Source organism: Pseudophryne corroboree, chromosome 2 (assembly GCF_028390025.1).
Source record: "Pseudophryne corroboree isolate aPseCor3 chromosome 2, aPseCor3.hap2, whole genome shotgun sequence".
NCBI lineage: Eukaryota > Metazoa > Chordata > Amphibia > Anura > Myobatrachidae > Pseudophryne > Pseudophryne corroboree.
Window position 1 is genome coordinate 482,643,408 of NC_086445.1, and position 25,432 is coordinate 482,668,839.

A 25,432-nucleotide genomic window follows, 5' to 3' on the forward strand; every position below is an offset into this window, starting at 1 on the left:
CCGTGACAGAGGGTTGGACTGTCCAGCAGGGGCACAGGGGAAACCCTCGGCGGGCCCCACCTTCTCTTCTAGGGATCAGGTTCCAGATTGTGCACTTGAATGATAGATTACGCACATGTTGCCTTATAGTGCACAGGACTATGGTGTTTTTTCTGCATTACTGTTATTAATCTGGTACATTATTAAGCATGAACAAGCAGTTTTTACTATAAAATGATTAGCCAAGCCTCTGTGGCAGCTGGCCACCCCCCCGCTGGAGACTGTCCACATCCTAAAATACGGTCCCCTACCATTGCAGTTCCCCGGTGGGCCCTTCATGCCCAAGGCAGACACTGCCGCGACAGGAGACTCGGGTGTATGGATGCAGTAGAGGGGGACACTGCCGTGACAGGAGTGCCAGGTGCCTATGTGCAGAGAAGGGGACAATGCCATGAGTCGTGACAGTTTTGCTTTTATTTTTTTGTGCTGGAGCTCAGAGCAGAGAGCTGCAGTGTTACATGGAGCACCACCTGCTGGCCATTCATGCAGAACTGCACTTGCCATATAGTGTTAAGAATACTTCCAGTTTGAAGTGACAATCCCCAAATAAGCTTCACTTGAAAATATTTTGAAGATATAAAGCCAGCTCAGTAATAGGGATAAATCACTACTAATGTGCCTGAATTTGCCACACAACAGGAATGGACATCAGAAAGCAATGATCCACAATCATCAATATTTTTTTTGTTCCCTCCAATTGACAGTCCATTTCAATTTGATTCTGTAGAAGTGGAAACCATCGGCCCCTTTGTTCCGATGGCTTGTTCCTAATGTTTGGTGATGTCACCATGTCCCTTGCAGGGATCCTTTGACATGAGCACATTATCAATGTTTTAGGGCACATCGCATCATGCCACATGACAATAGCAGTACACATGGAGCCATAAGAAAATCTGTCATTAACAAGCATTAAAAACAACCACTCAGCTTGTAATCTCTTCCTCCATTTCTCCCATGATAGAAGAAAAGGAACGGTCATCAAAAGCAAACAGCAGCTACAATGAAGCAGCACTGAGAGCTCACTTCGCGCTCAGAAAAGATTACTATTGCTCTTCCTCATGGTTGGTAGGTCTGGACACTTTAGAGCACATTTCCAAAAGTTAAAAACTATAGAAATGATCCCTGAAAGTATAGTCTTAACCATAACAGCCTAGCATTTTTACTGCTGTGGGAAGGAGAGTCTTTTTAATATAATGGAGATTTTTAAAATGATCTCACAGTTGAACATATCTTGAATATATCAGATAGTAAGAAACTATGCTGCCTTTAAAATGTGGACCAACGATGGACTCAGCTTTTCTTACAGAATGTATTCTTCTATGATTGTGCACTCACTTGCTCATCTGCATATTTAAGATACTCTGGCCAACCAGGAAGCACCTCTGAAACAGCCGAGACACAGCTTAAAGCAGCAACAACAGCCTCAGCTAATAACGGACTATGCACACAGAATGTCAGGATCACAAAACCAAACATATGTTATAGAGAAAAACAAAGTCTAAACACGTGCTTTTCTGGCATGGTGACAATTCTGCTTGGTAGATCACTAACGATCATGTTATATTTGCTGTGGGATGGGTGCTTTTGTTTCTGTTCCTCTACTGTTAGTTCATTTTACGCTGGGGGGATGTTCGATGCAACAGAACCTCATATGTAGGCTGGTATTTGAAGAGTAATAAGAGCGATAGATTACATAATATTAATGTAACAAAGATACTACCTTTTATATCTTTCTTTTATGACAAAAATGAGTAAACATGGGGAATAAACACGACAAATGACATACAAACCACCTCCTGCTTGCTTTTGGGTGTAATTTGTAATAAAACCATAAAGATATTCAAATGAACCATGTTAGTTTCACCGCTAGCCTTCATTTGGCATGGATTTCCTCTAAATGGTTTTCATATTAAAAAAAAGGGGGTTCCCCGAAATATGTACTGAAATGTTGCAACTACTCTACCTTACATCACAAATGCTTCCAAAATAATGTGTCCTCTGCTCCCCGGAAGGCTTCCCATCACGCCACAGCAGGTATGGACATCGGAAGCCTGGCATTAATTGGTTGCCGGGCTGATGACATCAAACGCAGCCATGCACATTGAATGATTGCAATGGTGTAACCATCAATTGCTTTACTGTGAACATGTGTAGAATCTTTCAGAGCTTTGTGCAAGCGTGCATTTACCTGAGCTGCGGACACCCCTTTCCGGGTGTCCGCAAATGCACAGAAGTACCTGAACATCGGATTGGCAACCATCGAATCCTCGCAATTTAGTGGAAAAGGGTACTTTGATCGAATTGGAAAGACTGTTGATTGGTAGCCATCGACCTCAAACGTCCATCCCTATGTCTTGTGAGCATGTACATAAATAGGTTGTGAAACAGAGGGTCTAATTCAGAGTTGTACGCAAACGCAGCCGTTTCCATACAACTGTGATGTTTGGTGATCTGTGACTGCGAGATTGCTCGCAGGGCCCCCTAAGCCTCAACATGATTCACATGCTGTGGCCAAAATGGTGTTATCCCACCCCTGTTTTGTAGGCTTGCCGAGGCCAGGGTCTGCGTCCTCCAGTGCAGAATTCCTGGTCTTGGCAGAGGGAAACCCCAGGCCATCCTGAGTAACCTGGTTGCTCAGATGGGCGATGTTCACGCAAGTGATCTAATGGCTGCTACTGCTTGCCGTACAACTTATAATCAGACCTAGAAACTCAGCACTTACACTGGACCAGGGCCATAACTAGGGGTCTGCGATCGGTGCTGCCCTGCAGTCAGTATTGCTGCAGCAGTGCCACCTGGAGTGCCCTTTGGATGCTTCAGGCAGGAGCCCTACAGTACGTACAACAGCTCGAAGCGTCCTCAGGGTGCTTCTGCATCCAAAGAGACAGCATCGGATCAATTGCGTAAACATCAACCGAGTACTCAGGATGGCCAGGCTGTTTGCGCTGCTGGGGCCAGGAAATTTGCATCAGACGATGCAGAGCCTGGCCTCGCCACTCCCAGAAAATAGAGGTACAACTTCCTGTTTTAGTGAAATCTACCCACCCCACACGTCTGCAGACTGTCCATCAGACTTGCGTCACAGAGGACACTGCGTGCGATCACACATGCGCCCACCATCGTAGACGTACATAAACCATTTGCTTTATGTACATCTTTGAATCAAGTCCTGCATACAGAGCAGTGGACATGATGCCGTGACAGAGGGTTGGACTGTCCAGCAGGGGCACAGGGGAAACCCTCGGCGGGCCCCACCTTCTCTTCTAGGGATCAGGTTCCAGATTGTGCACTTGAATGATAGATTACGCACATGTTGCCTTATAGTGCACAGGACTATGGTGTTTTTTCTGCATTACTGTTATTAATCTGGTACATTATTAAGCATGAACAAGCAGTTTTTACTATAAAATGATTAGCCAAGCCTCTGTGGCAGCTGGCCACCCCCCCCCCCCTCTGGAGAGACTGTCCACATCCTAAAATACGGTCCCCTACCATTGCAGTTCCCCGGTGGGCCCTTCATGCCCAAGGCAGACACTGCCGCGACAGGAGACTCGGGTGTATGGATGCAGTAGAGGGGGACACTGCCGTGACAGGAGTGCCAGGTGCCTATGTGCAGAGAAGGGGACAATGCCATGAGTCGTGACAGTTTTGCTTTTATTTTTTTGTGCTGGAGCTCAGAGCAGAGAGCTGCAGTGTTACATGGAGCACCACCTGCTGGCCATTCATGCAGAACTGCACTTGCCATATAGTGTTAAGAATACTTCCAGTTTGAAGTGACAATCCCCAAATAAGCTTCACTTGAAAATATTTTGAAGATATAAAGCCAGCTCAGTAATAGGGATAAATCACTACTAATGTGCCTGAATTTGCCACACAACAGGAATGGACATCAGAAAGCAATGATCCACAATCATCAATATTTTTTTTGTTCCCTCCAATTGACAGTCCTTTTCAATTTGATTCTGTAGAAGTGGAAACCATCGGCCCCTTTGTTCCGATGGCTTGTTCCTAATGTTTGGTGATGTCACCATGTCCCTTGCAGGGATCCTTTGACATGAGCACATTATCAATGTTTTTGGGCACATCGCATCATGCCACATGACAATAGCAGTACACATGGAGCCATAAGAAAATCTGTCATTAACAAGCATTAAAAACAACCACTCAGCTTGTAATCTCTTCCTCCATTTCTCCCATGATAGAAGAAAAGGAACGGTCATCAAAAGCAAACAGCAGCTACAATGAAGCAGCACTGAGAGCTCACTTCGCGCTCAGAAAAGATTACTATTGCTCTTCCTCATGGTTGGTAGGTCTGGACACTTTAGAGCACATTTCCAAAAGTTAAAAACTATAGAAATGATCCCTGAAAGTATAGTCTTAACCATAACAGCCTAGCATTTTTACTGCTGTGGGAAGGAGAGTCTTTTTAATATAATGGAGATTTTTAAAATGATCTCACAGTTGAACATATCTTGAATATATCAGATAGTAAGAAACTATGCTGCCTTTAAAATGTGGACCAACGATGGACTCAGCTTTTCTTACAGAATGTATTCTTCTATGATTGTGCACTCACTTGCTCATCTGCATATTTAAGATACTCTGGCCAACCAGGAAGCACCTCTGAAACAGCCGAGACACAGCTTAAAGCAGCAACAACAGCCTCAGCTAATAACGGACTATGCACACAGAATGTCAGGATCACAAAACCAAACATATGTTATAGAGAAAAACAAAGTCTAAACACGTGCTTTTCTGGCATGGTGACAATTCTGCTTGGTAGATCACTAACGATCATGTTATATTTGCTGTGGGATGGGTGCTTTTGTTTCTGTTCGTCTACTGTTAGTTCATTTTACGCTGGGGGGATGTTCGATGCAACAGAACCTCATATGTAGGCTGGTATTTGAAGAGTAATAAGAGCGATAGATTACATAATATTAATGTAACAAAGATACTACCTTTTATATCTTTCTTTTATGACAAAAATGAGTAAACATGGGGAATAAACACGACAAATGACATACAAACCACCTCCTGCTTGCTTTTGGGTGTAATTTGTAATAAAACCATAAAGATATTCAAATGAACCATGTTAGTTTCACCGCTAGCCTTCATTTGGCATGGATTTCCTCTAAATGGTTTTCATATTAAAAAAAAGGGGGTTCCCTGAAATATGTACTGAAATGTTGCAACTACTCTACCTTACATCACAAATGCTTCCAAAATAATGTGTCCTCTGCTCCCCGGAAGGCTTCCCATCACGCCACAGCAGGTATGGACATCGGAAGCCTGGCATTAATTGGTTGCCGGGCTGATGACATCAAACGCAGCCATGCACATTGAATGATTGCAATGGTGTAACCATCAATTGCTTTACTGTGAACATGTGTAGAATCTTTCAGAGCTTTGTGCAAGCGTGCATTTACCCGAGCTGCGGACACCCCTTTCCGGGTGTCCGCAAATGCACAGAAGTACCTGAACATCGGATTGGCAACCATCGAATCCTCGCAATTTAGTGGAAAAGGGTACTTTGATCGAATTGGAAAGACTGTTGATTGGTAGCCATCGACCTCAAACGTCCATCCCTATGTCTTGTGAGCATGTACATAAATAGGTTGTGAAACAGAGGGTCTAATTCAGAGTTGTACGCAAACGCAGCCGTTTCCATACAACTGTGATGTTTGGTGATCTGTGACTGCGAGATTGCTCGCAGGGCCCCCTAAGCCTCAACATGATTCACATGCTGTGGCCAAAAATGGTGTTATCCCACCCCTGTTTTGTAGGCTTGCCGAGGCCAGGGTCTGCGTCCTCCAGTGCAGAATTCCTGGTCTTGGCAGAGTGAAACCCCAGGCCATCCTGAGTAACCTGGTTGCTCAGATGGGCGATGTTCACGCAAGTGATCTAATGGCTGCTACTGCTTGCCGTACAACTTATAATCAGACCTAGAAACTCAGCACTTACACTGGACCAGGGCCATAACTAGGGGTCTGCGATCGGTGCTGCCCTGCAGTCAGTATTGCTGCAGCAGTGCCACCTGGAGTGCCCTTTGGATGCTTCAGGCAGGAGCCCTACAGTACGTACAACAGCTCGAAGCGTCCTCAGGGTGCTTCTGCATCCAAAGAGAGAGCATCGGATCAATTGCGTAAACATCAACCGAGTACTCAGGATGGCCAGGCTGTTTGCGCTGCTGGGGCCAGGAAATTTGCATCAGACGATGCAGAGCCTGGCCTCGCCACTCCCAGAAAATAGAGGTACAACTTCCTGTTTTAGTGAAATCTACCCACCCCACACGTCTGCAGACTGTCCATCAGACTTGCGTCACAGAGGACACTGCGTGCGATCACACATGCGCCCACCATCGTAGACGTACATAAACCATTTGCTTTATGTACATCTTTGAATCAAGTCCTGCATACAGAGCAGTGGACATGATGCCGTGACAGAGGGTTGGACTGTCCAGCAGGGGCACAGGGGAAACCCTCGGCGGGCCCCACCTTCTCTTCTAGGGATCAGGTTCCAGATTGTGCACTTGAATGATAGATTACGCACATGTTGCCTTATAGTGCACAGGACTATGGTGTTTTTTCTGCATTACTGTTATTAATCTGGTACATTATTAAGCATGAACAAGCAGTTTTTACTATAAAATGATTAGCCAAGCCTCTGTGGCAGCTGGCCACCCCCCCCTCTGGAGACTGTCCACATCCTAAAATACGGTCCCCTACCATTGCAGTTCCCCGGTGGGCCCTTCATGCCCAAGGCAGACACTGCCGCGACAGGAGACTCGGGTGTATGGATGCAGTAGAGGGGGACACTGCCGTGACAGGAGTGCCAGGTGCCTATGTGCAGAGAAGGGGACAATGCCATGAGTCGTGACAGTTTTGCTTTTATTTTTTTGTGCTGGAGCTCAGAGCAGAGAGCTGCAGTGTTACATGGAGCACCACCTGCTGGCCATTCATGCAGAACTGCACTTGCCATATAGTGTTAAGAATACTTCCAGTTTGAAGTGACAATCCCCAAATAAGCTTCACTTGAAAATATTTTGAAGATATAAAGCCAGCTCAGTAATAGGGATAAATCACTACTAATGTGCCTGAATTTGCCACACAACAGGAATGGACATCAGAAAGCAATGATCCACAATCATCAATATTTTTTTTTGTTCCCTCCAATTGACAGTCCTTTTCAATTTGATTCTGTAGAAGTGGAAACCATCGGCCCCTTTGTTCCGATGGCTTGTTCCTAATGTTTGGTGATGTCACCATGTCCCTTGCAGGGATCCTTTGACATGAGCACATTATCAATGTTTTTGGGCACATTGCATCATGCCACATGACAATAGCAGTACACATGGAGCCATAAGAAAATCTGTCATTAACAAGCATTAAAAACAACCACTCAGCTTGTAATCTCTTCCTCCATTTCTCCCATGATAGAAGAAAAGGAACGGTCATCAAAAGCAAACAGCAGCTACAATGAAGCAGCACTGAGAGCTCACTTCGCGCTCAGAAAAGATTACTATTGCTCTTCCTCATGGTTGGTAGGTCTGGACACTTTAGAGCACATTTCCAAAAGTTAAAAACTATAGAAATGATCCCTGAAAGTATAGTCTTAACCATAACAGCCTAGCATTTTTACTGCTGTGGGAAGGAGAGTCTTTTTAATATAATGGAGATTTTTAAAATGATCTCACAGTTGAACATATCTTGAAGATAGTAAGAAACTATGCTGCCTTTAAAATGTGGACCAACGATGGACTCAGCTTTTCTTACAGAATGTATTCTTCTATGATTGTGCACTCACTTGCTCATCTGCATATTTAAGATACTCTGGCCAACCAGGAAGCACCTCTGAAACAGCCGAGACACAGCTTAAAGCAGCAACAACAGCCTCAGCTAATAACGGACTATGCACACAGAATGTCAGGATCACAAAACCAAACATATGTTATAGAGAAAAACAAAGTCTAAACACGTGCTTTTCTGGCATGGTGACAATTCTGCTTGGTAGATCACTAACGATCATGTTATATTTGCTGTGGGATGGGTGCTTTTGTTTCTGTTCCTCTACTGTTAGTTCATTTTACGCTGGGGGGATGTTCGATGCAACAGAACCTCATATGTAGGCTGGTATTTGAAGAGTAATAAGAGCGATAGATTACATAATATTAATGTAACAAAGATACTACCTTTTATATCTTTCTTTTATGACAAAAATGAGTAAACATGGGGAATAAACACGACAAATGACATACAAACCACCTCCTGCTTGCTTTTGGGTGTAATTTGTAATAAAACCATAAAGATATTCAAATGAACCATGTTAGTTTCACTGCTAGCCTTCATTTGGCATGGATTTCCTCTAAATGGTTTTAATATTAAAAAAAAGGGGGTTCCCCAAAATATGTACTGAAATGTTGCAACTACTCTACCTTACATCACAAATGCTTCCAAAATAATGTGTCCTCTGCTCCCCGGAAGGCTTCCCATCACGCCACAGCAGGTATGGACATCGGAAGCCTGGCATTAATTGGTTGCCGGGCTGATGACATCAAACGCAGCCATGCACATTGAATGATTGCAATGGTGTAACCATCAATTGCTTTACTGTGAACATGTGTAGAATCTTTCAGAGCTTTGTGCAAGCGTGCATTTACCTGAGCTGCGGACACCCCTTTCCGGGTGTCCGCAAATGCACAGAAGTACCTGAACATCGGATTGGCAACCATCGAATCCTCGCAATTTAGTGGAAAAGGGTACTTTGATCGAATTGGAAAGACTGTTGATTGGTAGCCATCGACCTCAAACGTCCATCCCTATGTCTTGTGAGCATGTACATAAATAGGTTGTGAAACAGAGGGTCTAATTCAGAGTTGTACGCAAACGCAGCCGTTTCCATACAACTGTGATGTTTGGTGATCTGTGACTGCGAGATTGCTCGCAGGGCCCCCTAAGCCTCAACATGATTCACATGCTGTGGCCAAAATGGTGTTATCCCACCCCTGTTTTGTAGGCTTGCCGAGGCCAGGGTCTGCGTCCTCCAGTGCAGAATTCCTGGTCTTGGCAGAGTGAAACCCCAGGCCATCCTGAGTAACCTGGTTGCTCAGATGGGCGATGTTCACGCAAGTGATCTAATGGCTGCTACTGCTTGCCGTACAACTTATAATCAGACCTAGAAACTCAGCACTTACACTGGACCAGGGCCATAACTAGGGGTCTGCGATCGGTGCTGCCCTGCAGTCAGTATTGCTGCAGCAGTGCCACCTGGAGTGCCCTTTGGATGCTTCAGGCAGGAGCCCTACAGTACGTACAACAGCTCGAAGCGTCCTCAGGGTGCTTCTGCATCCAAAGAGACAGCATCGGATCAATTGCGTAAACATCAACCGAGTACTCAGGATGGCCAGGCTGTTTGCGCTGCTGGGGCCAGGAAATTTGCATCAGACGATGCAGAGCCTGGCCTCGCCACTCCCAGAAAATAGAGGTACAACTTCCTGTTTTAGTGAAATCTACCCACCCCACACGTCTGCAGACTGTCCATCAGACTTGCGTCACAGAGGACACTGCGTGCGATCACACATGCGCCCACCATCGTAGACGTACATAAACCATTTGCTTTATGTACATCTTTGAATCAAGTCCTGCATACAGAGCAGTGGACATGATGCCGTGACAGAGGGTTGGACTGTCCAGCAGGGGCACAGGGGAAACCCTCGGCGGGCCCCACCTTCTCTTCTAGGGATCAGGTTCCAGATTGTGCACTTGAATGATAGATTACGCACATGTTGCCTTATAGTGCACAGGACTATGGTGTTTTTTCTGCATTACTGTTATTAATCTGGTACATTATTAAGCATGAACAAGCAGTTTTTACTATAAAATGATTAGCCAAGCCTCTGTGGCAGCTGGCCACCCCCCCCTCTGGAGACTGTCCACATCCTAAAATACGGTCCCCTACCATTGCAGTTCCCCGGTGGGCCCTTCATGCCCAAGGCAGACACTGCCGCGACAGGAGACTCGGGTGTATGGATGCAGTAGAGGGGGACACTGCCGTGACAGGAGTGCCAGGTGCCTATGTGCAGAGAAGGGGACAATGCCATGAGTCGTGACAGTTTTGCTTTTATTTTTTTGTGCTGGAGCTCAGAGCAGAGAGCTGCAGTGTTACATGGAGCACCACCTGCTGGCCATTCATGCAGAACTGCACTTGCCATATAGTGTTAAGAATACTTCCAGTTTGAAGTGACAATCCCCAAATAAGCTTCACTTGAAAATATTTTGAAGATATAAATCCAGCTCAGTAATAGGGATAAATCACTACTAATGTGCCTGAATTTGCCACACAACAGGAATGGACATCAGAAAGCAATGATCCACAATCATCAATATTTTTTTTTGTTCCCTCCAATTGACAGTCCTTTTCAATTTGATTCTGTAGAAGTGGAAACCATCGGCCCCTTTGTTCCGATGGCTTGTTCCTAATGTTTGGTGATGTCACCATGTCCCTTGCAGGGATCCTTTGACATGAGCACATTATCAATGTTTTTGGGCACATTGCATCATGCCACATGACAATAGCAGTACACATGGAGCCATAAGAAAATCTGTCATTAACAAGCATTAAAAACAACCACTCAGCTTGTAATCTCTTCCTCCATTTCTCCCATGATAGAAGAAAAGGAACGGTCATTAAAAGCAAACAGCAGCTACAATGAAGCAGCACTGAGAGCTCACTTCGCGCTCAGAAAAGATTACTATTGCTCTTCCTCATGGTTGGTAGGTCTGGACACTTTAGAGCACATTTCCAAAAGTTAAAAACTATAGAAATGATCCCTGAAAGTATAGTCTTAAACATAACAGCCTAGCATTTTTACTGCTGTGGGAAGGAGAGTCTTTTTAATATAATGGAGATTTTTAAAATGATCTCACAGTTGAACATATCTTGAATATATCAGATAGTAAGAAACTATGCTGCCTTTAAAATGTGGACCAACGATGGACTCAGCTTTTCTTACAGAATGTATTCTTCTATGATTGTGCACTCACTTGCTCATCTGCATATTTAAGATACTCTGGCCAACCAGGAAGCACCTCTGAAACAGCCGAGACACAGCTTAAAGCAGCAACAACAGCCTCAGCTAATAACGGACTATGCACACAGAATGTCAGGATCACAAAACCAAACATATGTTATAGAGAAAAACAAAGTCTAAACACGTGCTTTTCTGGCATGGTGACAATTCTGCTTGGTAGATCACTAACGATCATGTTATATTTGCTGTGGGATGGGTGCTTTTGTTTCTGTTCCTCTACTGTTAGTTCATTTTACGCTGGGGGGATGTTCGATGCAACAGAACCTCATATGTAGGCTGGTATTTGAAGAGTAATAAGAGCGATAGATTACATAATATTAATGTAACAAAGATACTACCTTTTATATCTTTCTTTTATGACAAAAATGAGTAAACATGGGGAATAAACACGACAAATGACATACAAACCACCTCCTGCTTGCTTTTGGGTGTAATTTGTAATAAAACCATAAAGATATTCAAATGAACCATGTTAGTTTCACTGCTAGCCTTCATTTGGCATGGATTTCCTCTAAATGGTTTTCATATTAAAAAAAAGGGGGTTCCCCGAAATATGTACTGAAATGTTGCAACTACTCTACCTTACATCACAAATGCTTCCAAAATAATGTGTCCTCTGCTCCCCGGAAGGCTTCCCATCACGCCACAGCAGGTATGGACATCGGAAGCCTGGCATTAATTGGTTGCCGGGCTGATGACATCAAACGCAGCCATGCACATTGAATGATTGCAATGGTGTAACCATCAATTGCTTTACTGTGAACATGTGTAGAATCTTTCAGAGCTTTGTGCAAGCGTGCATTTACCTGAGCTGCGGACACCCCTTTCCGGGTGTCCGCAAATGCACAGAAGTACCTGAACATCGGATTGGCAACCATCGAATCCTCGCAATTTAGTGGAAAAGGGTACTTTGATCGAATTGGAAAGACTGTTGATTGGTAGCCATCGACCTCAAACGTCCATCCCTATGTCTTGTGAGCATGTACATAAATAGGTTGTGAAACAGAGGGTCTAATTCAGAGTTGTACGCAAACGCAGCCGTTTCCATACAACTGTGATGTTTGGTGATCTGTGACTGCGAGATTGCTCGCAGGGCCCCCTAAGCCTCAACATGATTCACATGCTGTGGCCAAAATGGTGTTATCCCACCCCTGTTTTGTAGGCTTGCCGAGGCCAGGGTCTGCGTCCTCCAGTGCAGAATTCCTGGTCTTGGCAGAGTGAAACCCCAGGCCATCCTGAGTAACCTGGTTGCTCAGATGGGCGATGTTCACGCAAGTGATCTAATGGCTGCTACTGCTTGCCGTACAACTTATAATCAGACCTAGAAACTCAGCACTTACACTGGACCAGGGCCATAACTAGGGGTCTGCGATCGGTGCTGCCCTGCAGTCAGTATTGCTGCAGCAGTGCCACCTGGAGTGCCCTTTGGATGCTTCAGGCAGGAGCCCTACAGTACGTACAACAGCTCGAAGCGTCCTCAGGGTGCTTCTGCATCCAAAGAGACAGCATCGGATCAATTGCGTAAACATCAACCGAGTACTCAGGATGGCCAGGCTGTTTGCGCTGCTGGGGCCAGGAAATTTGCATCAGACGATGTAGAGCCTGGCCTCGCCACTCCCAGAAAATAGAGGTACAACTTCCTGTTTTAGTGAAATCTACCCACCCCACACGTCTGCAGACTGTCCATCAGACTTGCGTCACAGAGGACACTGCGTGCGATCACACATGCGCCCACCATCGTAGACGTACATAAACCATTTGCTTTATGTACATCTTTGAATCAAGTCCTGCATACAGAGCAGTGGACATGATGCCGTGACAGAGGGTTGGACTGTCCAGCAGGGGCACAGGGGAAACCCTCGGCGGGCCCCACCTTCTCTTCTAGGGATCAGGTTCCAGATTGTGCACTTGAATGATAGATTACGCACATGTTGCCTTATAGTGCACAGGACTATGGTGTTTTTTCTGCATTACTGTTATTAATCTGGTACATTATTAAGCATGAACAAGCAGTTTTTACTATAAAATGATTAGCCAAGCCTCTGTGGCAGCTGGCCACCCCCCCCCTCTGGAGACTGTCCACATCCTAAAATACGGTCCCCTACCATTGCAGTTCCCCGGTGGGCCCTTCATGCCCAAGGCAGACACTGCCGCGACAGGAGACTCGGGTGTATGGATGCAGTAGAGGGGGACACTGCCGTGACAGGAGTGCCAGGTGCCTATGTGCAGAGAAGGGGACAATGCCATGAGTCGTGACAGTTTTGCTTTTCTTTTTTTGTGCTGGAGCTCAGAGCAGAGAGCTGCAGTGTTACATGGAGCACCACCTGCTGGCCATTCATGCAGAACTGCACTTGCCATATAGTGTTAAGAATACTTCCAGTTTGAAGTGACAATCCCCAAATAAGCTTCACTTGAAAATATTTTGAAGATATAAAGCCAGCTCAGTAATAGGGATAAATCACTACTAATGTGCCTGAATTTGCCACACAACAGGAATGGACATCAGAAAGCAATGATCCACAATCATCAATATTTTTTTTGTTCCCTCCAATTGACAGTCCTTTTCAATTTGATTCTGTAGAAGTGGAAACCATCGGCCCCTTTGTTCCGATGGCTTGTTCCTAATGTTTGGTGATGTCACCATGTCCCTTGCAGGGATCCTTTGACATGAGCACATTATCAATGTTTTTGGGCACATCGCATCATGCCACATGACAATAGCAGTACACATGGAGCCATAAGAAAATCTGTCATTAACAAGCATTAAAAACAACCACTCAGCTTGTAATCTCTTCCTCCATTTCTCCCATGATAGAAGAAAAGGAACGGTCATCAAAAGCAAACAGCAGCTACAATGAAGCAGCACTGAGAGCTCACTTCGCGCTCAGAAAAGATTACTATTGCTCTTCCTCATGGTTGGTAGGTCTGGACACTTTAGAGCACATTTCCAAAAGTTAAAAACTATAGAAATGATCCCTGAAAGTATAGTCTTAACCATAACAGCCTAGCATTTTTACTGCTGTGGGAAGGAGAGTCTTTTTAATATAATGGAGATTTTTAAAATGATCTCACAGTTGAACATATCTTGAATATATCAGATAGTAAGAAACTATGCTGCCTTTAAAATGTGGACCAACGATGGACTCAGCTTTTCTTACAGAATGTATTCTTCTATGATTGTGCACTCACTTGCTCATCTGCATATTTAAGATACTCTGGCCAACCAGGAAGCACCTCTGAAACAGCCGAGACACAGCTTAAAGCAGCAACAACAGCCTCAGCTAATAACGGACTATGCACACAGAATGTCAGGATCACAAAACCAAACATATGTTATAGAGAAAAACAAAGTCTAAACACGTGCTTTTCTGGCATGGTGACAATTCTGCTTGGTAGATCACTAACGATCATGTTATATTTGCTGTGGGATGGGTGCTTTTGTTTCTGTTCCTCTACTGTTAGTTCATTTTACGCTGGGGGGATGTTCGATGCAACAGAACCTCATATGTAGGCTGGTATTTGAAGAGTAATAAGAGCGATAGATTACATAATATTAATGTAACAAAGATACTACCTTTTATATCTTTCTTTTATGACAAAAATGAGTAAACATGGGGAATAAACACGACAAATGACATACAAACCACCTCCTGCTTGCTTTTGGGTGTAATTTGTAATAAAACCATAAAGATATTCAAATGAACCATGTTAGTTTCACTGCTAGCCTTCATTTGGCATGGATTTCCTCTAAATGGTTTTCATATTAAAAAAAAGGGGGTTCCCCGAAATATGTACTGAAATGTTGCAACTACTCTACCTTACATCACAAATGCTTCCAAAATAATGTGTCCTCTGCTCCCCGGAAGGCTTCCCATCACGCCACAGCAGGTATGGACATCGGAAGCCTGGCATTAATTGGTTGCCGGGCTGATGACATCAAACGCAGCCATGCACATTGAATGATTGCAATGGTGTAACCATCAATTGCTTTACTGTGAACATGTGTAGAATCTTTCAGAGCTTTGTGCAAGCGTGCATTTACCTGAGCTGCGGACACCCCTTTCCGGGTGTCCGCAAATGCACAGAAGTACCTGAACATCGGATTGGCAACCATCGAATCCTCGCAATTTAGTGGAAAAGGGTACTTTGATCGAATTGGAAAGACTGTTGATTGGTAGCCATCGACCTCAAACGTCCATCCCTATGTCTTGTGAGCATGTACATAAATAGGTTGTGAAACAGAGGGTCTAATTCAGAGTTGTACGCAAACGCAGCCGTTTCCATACAACTGTGATGTTTGGTGATCTGTGACTGCGAGATTGCTCGCAGGGCCCCCTAAGCCTCAACATGATTCACATGCTGTGGCCAAAATGGTGTCATCCCACCCCTGTTTTGTAGGCTTGCCGAGGCCAGGGTCTGCGTCCTCCAGTGCAGAATTCCTGGTCTTGGCAGAGTGAAACCCCAGGCCATCCTGAGTAACCTGGTTGCTCAGATGGGCGATGTTCACGCAAGTGATCTAATGGCTGCTACTGCTTGCCGTACAACTTATAATCAGACCTAGAAACTCAGCACTTACACTGGACCAGGGCCATAACTAGGGGTCTGCGATCGGTGCTGCCCTGCAGTCAGTATTGCTGCAGCAGTGCCACCTGGAGTGCCCTTTGGTTGCTTCAGGCAGGAGCCCTACAGTACGTACAACAGCTCGAAGCGTCCTCAGGGTGCTTCTGCATCCAAAGAGACAGCATCGGATCAATTGCGTAAACATCAACCGAGTACTCAGGATGGCCAGGCTGTTTGCGCTGCTGGGGCCAGGAAATTTGCATCAGACGATGCAGAGCCTGGCCTCGCCACTCCCAGAAAATAGAGGTACAACTTCCTGTTTTAGTGAAATCTACCCACCCCACACGTCTGCAGACTGTCCATCAGACTTGCGTCACAGAGGACACTGCGTGCGATCACACATGCGCCCACCATCGTAGACGTACATAAACCATTTGCTTTATGTACATCTTTGAATCAAGTCCTGCATACAGAGCAGTGGACATGATGCCGTGACAGAGGGTTGGACTGTCCAGCAGGGGCACAGGGGAAACCCTCGGCGGGCCCCACCTTCTCTTCTAGGGATCAGGTTCCAGATTGTGCACTTGAATGATAGATTACGCACATGTTGCCTTATAGTGCACAGGACTATGGTGTTTTTTCTGCATTACTGTTATTAATCTGGTACATTATTAAGCATGAACAAGCAGTTTTTACTATAAAATGATTAGCCAAGCCTCTGTGGCAGCTGGCCACCCCCCCCTCTGGAGACTGTCCACATCCTAAAATACGGTCCCCTACCATTGCAGTTCCCCGGTGGGCCCTTCATGCCCAAGGCAGACACTGCCGCGACAGGAGACTCGGGTGTATGGATGCAGTAGAGGGGGACACTGCCGTGACAGGAGTGCCAGGTGCCTATGTGCAGAGAAGGGGACAATGCCATGAGTCGTGACAGTTTTGCTTTTCTTTTTTTGTGCTGGAGCTCAGAGCAGAGAGCTGCAGTGTTACATGGAGCACCACCTGCTGGCCATTCATGCAGAACTGCACTTGCCATATAGTGTTAAGAATACTTCCAGTTTGAAGTGACAATCCCCAAATAAGCTTCACTTGAAAATATTTTGAAGATATAAAGCCAGCTCAGTAATAGGGATAAATCACTACTAATGTGCCTGAATTTGCCACACAACAGGAATGGACATCAGAAAGCAATGATCCACAATCATCAATATTTTTTTTGTTCCCTCCAATTGACAGTCCTTTTCAATTTGATTCTGTAGAAGTGGAAACCATCGGCCCCTTTGTTCCGATGGCTTGTTCCTAATGTTTGGTGATGTCACCATGTCCCTTGCAGGGATCCTTTGACATGAGCACATTATCAATGTTTTTGGGCACATCGCATCATGCCACATGACAATAGCAGTACACATGGAGCCATAAGAAAATCTGTCATTAACAAGCATTAAAAACAACCACTCAGCTTGTAATCTCTTCCTCCATTTCTCCCATGATAGAAGAAAAGGAACGGTCATCAAAAGCAAACAGCAGCTACAATGAAGCAGCACTGAGAGCTCACTTCGCGCTCAGAAAAGATTACTATTGCTCTTCCTCATGGTTGGTAGGTCTGGACACTTTAGAGCACATTTCCAAAAGTTAAAAACTATAGAAATGATCCCTGAAAGTATAGTCTTAACCATAACAGCCTAGCATTTTTACTGCTGTGGGAAGGAGAGTCTTTTTAATATAATGGAGATTTTTAAAATGATCTCACAGTTGAACATATCTTGAATATATCAGATAGTAAGAAACTATGCTGCCTTTAAAATGTGGACCAACGATGGACTCAGCTTTTCTTACAGAATGTATTCTTCTATGATTGTGCACTCACTTGCTCATCTGCATATTTAAGATACTCTGGCCAACCAGGAAGCACCTCTGAAACAGCCGAGACACAGCTTAAAGCAGCAACAACAGCCTCAGCTAATAACGGACTATGCACACAGAATGTCAGGATCACAAAACCAAACATATGTTATAGAGAAAAACAAAGTCTAAACACGTGCTTTTCTGGCATGGTGACAATTCTGCTTGGTAGATCACTAACGATCATGTTATATTTGCTGTGGGATGGGTGCTTTTGTTTCTGTTCCTCTACTGTTAGTTCATTTTACGCTGGGGGGATGTTCGATGCAACAGAACCTCATATGTAGGCTGGTATTTGAAGAGTAATAAGAGCGATAGATTACATAATATTAATGTAACAAAGATACTACCTTTTATATCTTTCTTTTATGACAAAAATGAGTAAACATGGGGAATAAACACGACAAATGACATACAAACCACCTCCTGCTTGCTTTTGGGTGTAATTTGTAATAAAACCATAAAGATATTCAAATGAACCATGTTAGTTTCACTGCTAGCCTTCATTTGGCATGGATTTCCTCTAAATGGTTTTCATATTAAAAAAAAGGGGGTTCCCCGAAATATGTACTGAAATGTTGCAACTACTCTACCTTACATCACAAATGCTTCCAAAATAATGTGTCCTCTGCTCCCCGGAAGGCTTCCCATCACGCCACAGCAGGTATGGACATCGGAAGCCTGGCATTAATTGGTTGCCGGGCTGATGACATCAAACGCAGCCATGCACATTGAATGATTGCAATGGTGTAACCATCAATTGCTTTACTGTGAACATGTGTAGAATCTTTCAGAGCTTTGTGCAAGCGTGCATTTACCTGAGCTGCGGACACCCCTTTCCGGGTGTCCGCAAATGCACAGAAGTACCTGAACATCGGATTGGCAACCATCGAATCCTCGCAATTTAGTGGAAAAGGGTACTTTGATCGAATTGGAAAGACTGTTGATTGGTAGCCATCGACCTCAAACGTCCATCCCTATGTCTTGTGAGCATGTACATAAATAGGTTGTGAAACAGAGGGTCTAATTCAGAGTTGTACGCAAACGCAGCCGTTTCCATACAACTGTGATGTTTGGTGATCTGTGACTGCGAGATTGCTCGCAGGGCCCCCTAAGCCTCAACATGATTCACATGCTGTGGCCAAAATGGTGTTATCCCACCCCTGTTTTGTAGGCTTGCCGAGGCCAGGGTCTGCATCCTCCAGTGCAGAATTCCTGGTCTTGGCAGAGTGAAACCCCAGGCCATCCTGAGTAACCTGGTTGCTCAGATGGGCGATGTTCACGCAAGTGATCTAATGGCTGCTACTGCTTGCCGTACAACTTATAATCAGACCTAGAAACTCAGCACTTACACTGGACCAGGGCCATAACTAGGGGTCTGCGATCGGTGCTGCCCTGCAGTCAGTATTGCTGCAGCAGTGCCACCTGGAGTGCCCTTTGGTTGCTTCAGGCAGGAGCCCTACAGTACGTACAACAGCTCGAAGCGTCCTCAGGGTGCTTCTGCATCCAAAGAGACAGCATCGGATCAATTGCGTAAACATCAACCGAGTACTCAGGATGGCCAGGCTGTTTGCGCTGCTGGGGCCAGGAAATTTGCATCAGACGATGCAGAGCCTGGCCTCGCCACTCCCAGAAAATAGAGGTACAACTTCCTGTTTTAGTGAAATCTACCCACCCCACACGTCTGCAGACTGTCCATCAGACTTGCGTCACAGAGGACACTGCGTGCGATCACACATGCGCCCACCATCGTAGACGTACATAAACCATTTGCTTTATGTACATCTTTGAATCAAGTCCTGCATACAGAGCAGTGGACATGATGCCGTGACAGAGGGTTGGACTGTCCAGCAGGGGCACAGGGGAAACCCTCGGCGGGCCCCACCTTCTCTTCTAGGGATCAGGTTCCAGATTGTGCACTTGAATGATAGATTACGCACATGTTGCCTTATAGTGCACAGGACTATGGTGTTTTTTCTGCATTACTGTTATTAATCTGGTACATTATTAAGCATGAACAAGCAGTTTTTACTATAAAATGATTAGCCAAGCCTCTGTGGCAGCTGGCCACCCCCCCCTCTGGAGACTGTCCACATCCTAAAATACGGTCCCCTACCATTGCAGTTCCCCGGTGGGCCCTTCATGCCCAAGGCAGACACTGCCGCGACAGGAGACTCGGGTGTATGGATGCAGTAGAGGGGGACACTGCCGTGACAGGAGTGCCAGGTGCCTATGTGCAGAGAAGGGGACAATGCCATGAGTCGTGACAGTTTTGCTTTTATTTTTTTGTGCTGGAGCTCAGAGCAGAGAGCTGCAGTGTTACATGGAGCACCACCTGCTGGCCATTCATGCAGAACTGCACTTGCCATATAGTGTTAAGAATACTTCCAGTTTGAAGTGACAATCCCCAAATAAGCTTCACTTGAAAATATTTTGAAGATATAAAGCCAGCTCAGTAATAGGGATAAATCACTACTAATGTGCCTGAATTTGCCACACAACAGGAATGGACATCAGAAAGCAATGATCCACAATCATCAATATTTTTTTTTGTTCCCTCCAATTGACAGTCCTTTTCAATTTGATTCTGTAGAAGTGGAAACCATCGGCCCCTTTGTTCCGATGGCTTGTTCCTAATGTTTGGTGATGTCACCATGTCCCTTGCAGGGATCCTTTGACATGAGCACATTATCAATGTTTTTGGGCACATTGCATCATGCCACATGACAATAGCAGTACACATGGAGCCATAAGAAAATCTGTCATTAAAAAGCATTAAAAACAACCACTCAGCTTGTAATCTCTTCCTCCATTTCTCCCATGATAGAAGAAAAGGAACGGTCATCAAAAGCAAACAGCAGCTACAATGAAGCAGCACTGAGAGCTCACTTCGCGCTCAGAAAAGATTACTATTGCTCTTCCTCATGGTTGGTAGGTCTGGACACTTTAGAGCACATTTCCAAAAGTTAAAACCTATAGAAATGATCCCTGAAAGTATAGTCTTAACCATAACAGCCTAGCATTTTTACTGCTGTGGGAAGGAGAGTCTTTTTAATATAATGGAGATTTTTAAAATGATCTCACAGTTGAACATATCTTGAATATATCAGATAGTAAGAAACTATGCTGCCTTTAAAATGTGGACCAACGATGGACTCAGCTTTTCTTACAGAATGTATTCTTCTATGATTGTGCACTCACTTGCTCATCTGCATATTTAAGATACTCTGGCCAACCAGGAAGCACCTCTGAAACAGCCGAGACACAGCTTAAAGCAGCAACAACAGCCTCAGCTAATAACGGACTATGCACACAGAATGTCAGGATCACAAAACCAAACATATGTTATAGAGAAAAACAAAGTCTAAACACGTGCTTTTCTGGCATGGTGACAATTCTGCTTGGTAGATCACGAACGATCATGTTATATTTGCTGTGGGATGGGTGCTTTTGTTTCTGTTCCTCTACTGTTAGTTCATTTTACGCTGGGGGGATGTTCGATGCAACAGAACCTCATATGTAGGCTGGTATTTGAAGAGTAATAAGAGCGATAGATTACATAATATTAATGTAACAAAGATACTACCTTTTATATCTTTCTTTTATGACAAAAATGAGTAAACATGGGGAATAAACACGACAAATGACATACAAACCACCTCCTGCTTGCTTTTGGGTGTAATTTGTAATAAAACCATAAAGATATTCAAATGAACCATGTTAGTTTCACTGCTAGCCTTCATTTGGCATGGATTTCCTCTAAATGGTTTTCATATTAAAAAAAAGGGGGTTCCCCGAAATATGTACTGAAATGTTGCAACTACTCTACCTTACATCACAAATGCTTCCAAAATAATGTGTCCTCTGCTCCCCGGAAGGCTTCCCATCACGCCACAGCAGGTATGGACATCGGAAGCCTGGCATTAATTGGTTGCCGGGCTGATGACATCAAACGCAGCCATGCACATTGAATGATTGCAATGGTGTAACCATCAATTGCTTTACTGTGAACATGTGTAGAATCTTTCAGAGCTTTGTGCAAGCGTGCATTTACCTGAGCTGCGGACACCCCTTTCCGGGTGTCCGCAAATGCACAGAAGTACCTGAACATCGGATTGGCAACCATCGAATCCTCGCAATTTAGTGGAAAAGGGTACTTTGATCGAATTGGAAAGACTGTTGATTGGTAGCCATCGACCTCAAACGTCCATCCCTATGTCTTGTGAGCATGTACATAAATAGGTTGTGAAACAGAGGGTCTAATTCAGAGTTGTACGCAAACGCAGCCGTTTCCATACAACTGTGATGTTTGGTGATCTGTGACTGCGAGATTGCTCGCAGGGCCCCCTAAGCCTCAACATGATTCACATGCTGTGGCCAAAATGGTGTTATCCCACCCCTGTTTTGTAGGCTTGCCGAGGCCAGGGTCTGCGTCCTCCAGTGCAGAATTCCTGGTCTTGGCAGAGTGAAACCCCAGGCCATCCTGAGTAACCTGGTTGCTCAGATGGGCGATGTTCACGCAAGTGATCTAATGGCTGCTACTGCTTGCCGTACAACTTATAATCAGACCTAGAAACTCAGCACTTACACTGGACCAGGGCCATAACTAGGGGTCTGCGATCGGTGCTGCCCTGCAGTCAGTATTGCTGCAGCAGTGCCACCTGGAGTGCCCTTTGGATGCTTCAGGCAGGAGCCCTACAGTACGTACAACAGCTCGAAGCGTCCTCAGGGTGCTTCTGCATCCAAAGAGACAGCATCGGATCAATTGCGTAAACATCAACCGAGTACTCAGGATGGCCAGGCTGTTTGCGCTGCTGGGGCCAGGAAATTTGCATCAGACGATGCAGAGCCTGGCCTCGCCACTCCCAGAAAATAGAGGTACAACTTCCTGTTTTAGTGAAATCTACCCACCCCACACGTCTGCAGACTGTCCATCAGACTTGCGTCACAGAGGACACTGCGTGCGATCACACATGCGCCCACCATCGTAGACGTACATAAACCATTTGCTTTATGTACATCTTTGAATCAAGTCCTGCATACAGAGCAGTGGACATGATGCCGTGACAGAGGGTTGGACTGTCCAGCAGGGGCACAGGGGAAACCCTCGGCGGGCCCCACCTTCTCTTCTAGGGATCAGGTTCCAGATTGTGCACTTGAATGATAGATTACGCACATGTTGCCTTATAGTGCACAGGACTATGGTGTTTTTTCTGCATTACTGTTATTAATCTGGTACATTATTAAGCATGAACAAGCAGTTTTTACTATAAAATGATTAGCCAAGCCTCTGTGGCAGCTGGCCACCCCCCTCTCTGGAGACTGTCCACATCCTAAAATACGGTCCCCTACCATTGCAGTTCCCCGGTGGGCCCTTCATGCCCAAGGCAGACACTGCCGCGACAGGAGACTCGGGTGTATGGATGCAGTAGAGGGGGACACTGCCGTGACAGGAGTGCCAGGTGCCTATGTGCAGAGAAGGGGACAATGCCATGAGTCGTGACAGTTTTGCTTTTATTTTTTTGTGCTGGAGCTCAGAGCAGAGAGCTGCAGTGTTACATGGAGCACCACCTGCTGGCCATTCATGCAGAACTGCACTTGCCATATAGTGTTAAGAATACTTCCAGTTTGAAGTGACAATCCCCAAATAAGCTTCACTTGAAAATATTTTGAAGATATAAAGCCAGCTCAGTAATAGGGATAAATCACTACTAATGTGCCTGAATTTGCCACACAACAGGAATGGACATCAGAAAGCAATGATCCACAATCATCAATATTTTTTTTTGTTCCCTCCAATTGACAGTCCTTTTCAATTTGATTCTGTAGAAGTGGAAACCATCGGCCCCTTTGTTCCGATGGCTTGTTCCTAATGTTTGGTGATGTCACCATGTCCCTTGCAGGGATCCTTTGACATGAGCACATTATCAATGTTTTTGGGCATATTGCATCATGCCACATGACAATAGCAGTACACATGGAGCCATAAGAAAATCTGTCATTAACAAGCATTAAAAACAACCACTCAGCTTGTAATCTCTTCCTCCATTTCTCCCATGATAGAAGAAAAGGAACGGTCATCAAAAGCAAACAGCAGCTACAATGAAGCAGCACTGAGAGCTCACTTCGCGCTCAGAAAAGATTACTATTGCTCTTCCTCATGGTTGGTAGGTCTGGACACTTTAGAGCACATTTCCAAAAGTTAAAAACTATAGAAATGATCCCTGAAAGTATAGTCTTAACCATAACAGCCTAGCATTTTTACTGCTGTGGGAAGGAGAGTCTTTTTAATATAATGGAGATTTTTAAAATGATCTCACAGTTGAACATATCTTGAATATATCAGATAGTAAGAAACTATGCTGCCTTTAAAATGTGGACCAACGATGGACTCAGCTTTTCTTACAGAATGTATTCTTCTATGATTGTGCACTCACTTGCTCATCTGCATATTTAAGATACTCTGGCCAACCAGGAAGCACCTCTGAAACAGCCGAGACACAGCTTAAAGCAGCAACAACAGCCTCAGCTAATAACGGACTATGCACACAGAATGTCAGGATCACAAAACCAAACATATGTTATAGAGAAAAACAAAGTCTAAACACGTGCTTTTCTGGCATGGTGACAATTCTGCTTGGTAGATCACGAACGATCATGTTATATTTGCTGTGGGATGGGTGCTTTTGTTTCTGTTCCTCTACTGTTAGTTCATTTTACGCTGGGGGGATGTTCGATGCAACAGAACCTCATATGTAGGCTGGTATTTGAAGAGTAATAAGAGCGATAGATTACATAATATTAATGTAACAAAGATACTACCTTTTATATCTTTCTTTTATGACAAAAATGAGTAAACATGGGGAATAAACACGACAAATGACATACAAACCACCTCCTGCTTGCTTTTGGGTGTAATTTGTAATAAAACCATAAAGATATTCAAATGAACCATGTTAGTTTCACTGCTAGCCTTCATTTGGCATGGATTTCCTCTAAATGGTTTTCATATTAAAAAAAAGGGGGTTCCCCGAAATATGTACTGAAATGTTGCAACTACTCTACCTTACATCACAAATGCTTCCAAAATAATGTGTCCTCTGCTCCCCGGAAGGCTTCCCATCACGCCACAGCAGGTATGGACATCGGAAGCCTGGCATTAATTGGTTGCCGGGCTGATGACATCAAACGCAGCCATGCACATTGAATGATTGCAATGGTGTAACCATCAATTGCTTTACTGTGAACATGTGTAGAATCTTTCAGAGCTTTGTGCAAGCGTGCATTTACCTGAGCTGCGGACACCCCTTTCCGGGTGTCCGCAAATGCACAGAAGTACCTGAACATCGGATTGGCAACCATCGAATCCTCGCAATTTAGTGGAAAAGGGTACTTTGATCGAATTGGAAAGACTGTTGATTGGTAGCCATCGACCTCAAACGTCCATCCCTATGTCTTGTGAGCATGTACATAAATAGGTTGTGAAACAGAGGGTCTAATTCAGAGTTGTACGCAAACGCAGCCGTTTCCATACAACTGTGATGTTTGGTGATCTGTGACTGCGAGATTGCTCGCAGGGCCCCCTAAGCCTCAACATGATTCACATGCTGTGGCCAAAATGGTGTTATCCCACCCCTGTTTTGTAGGCTTGCCGAGGCCAGGGTCTGCGTCCTCCAGTGCAGAATTCCTGGTCTTGGCAGAGTGAAACCCCAGGCCATCCTGAGTAACCTGGTTGCTCAGATGGGCGATGTTCACGCAAGTGATCTAATGGCTGCTACTGCTTGCCGTACAACTTATAATCAGACCTAGAAACTCAGCACTTACACTGGACCAGGGCCATAACTA

At 44.8% G+C, this 25,432-nt stretch overlaps 8 non-coding genes across 8 annotated transcripts; all 8 read right to left on the reverse strand.

The window, feature by feature from the left end:
* Positions 1 to 957: 957 nt before the first annotated feature.
* On the reverse strand, positions 958 to 1,177 carry LOC135052917 (small nucleolar RNA U3). Its single transcript, XR_010242340.1, has one exon. It is a non-coding gene; the product is annotated as a small nucleolar RNA U3 (small nucleolar RNA).
* A 3,021-nt stretch (positions 1,178 to 4,198) lies between these two features.
* LOC135052918 (small nucleolar RNA U3) lies at positions 4,199 to 4,418 on the reverse strand. Its single transcript, XR_010242341.1, has one exon. It is a non-coding gene; the product is annotated as a small nucleolar RNA U3 (small nucleolar RNA).
* Positions 4,419 to 7,435: 3,017 nt separating this feature from the next.
* On the reverse strand, positions 7,436 to 7,655 carry LOC135052919 (small nucleolar RNA U3). Its single transcript, XR_010242342.1, has one exon. It is a non-coding gene; the product is annotated as a small nucleolar RNA U3 (small nucleolar RNA).
* Positions 7,656 to 10,664: 3,009 nt separating this feature from the next.
* Positions 10,665 to 10,884, reverse strand: LOC135052975 (small nucleolar RNA U3). The gene has a single exon (XR_010242391.1). It is a non-coding gene; the product is annotated as a small nucleolar RNA U3 (small nucleolar RNA).
* Positions 10,885 to 13,900: 3,016 nt separating this feature from the next.
* LOC135052921 (small nucleolar RNA U3) lies at positions 13,901 to 14,120 on the reverse strand. Its single transcript, XR_010242343.1, has one exon. It is a non-coding gene; the product is annotated as a small nucleolar RNA U3 (small nucleolar RNA).
* A 3,015-nt stretch (positions 14,121 to 17,135) lies between these two features.
* On the reverse strand, positions 17,136 to 17,355 carry LOC135052922 (small nucleolar RNA U3). Its single transcript, XR_010242344.1, has one exon. It is a non-coding gene; the product is annotated as a small nucleolar RNA U3 (small nucleolar RNA).
* A 3,016-nt stretch (positions 17,356 to 20,371) lies between these two features.
* Positions 20,372 to 20,591, reverse strand: LOC135053015 (small nucleolar RNA U3). The gene has a single exon (XR_010242423.1). It is a non-coding gene; the product is annotated as a small nucleolar RNA U3 (small nucleolar RNA).
* Positions 20,592 to 23,607: 3,016 nt separating this feature from the next.
* On the reverse strand, positions 23,608 to 23,827 carry LOC135052923 (small nucleolar RNA U3). Its single transcript, XR_010242345.1, has one exon. It is a non-coding gene; the product is annotated as a small nucleolar RNA U3 (small nucleolar RNA).
* Between the last annotated feature and the right edge of the window lie 1,605 nt (positions 23,828 to 25,432).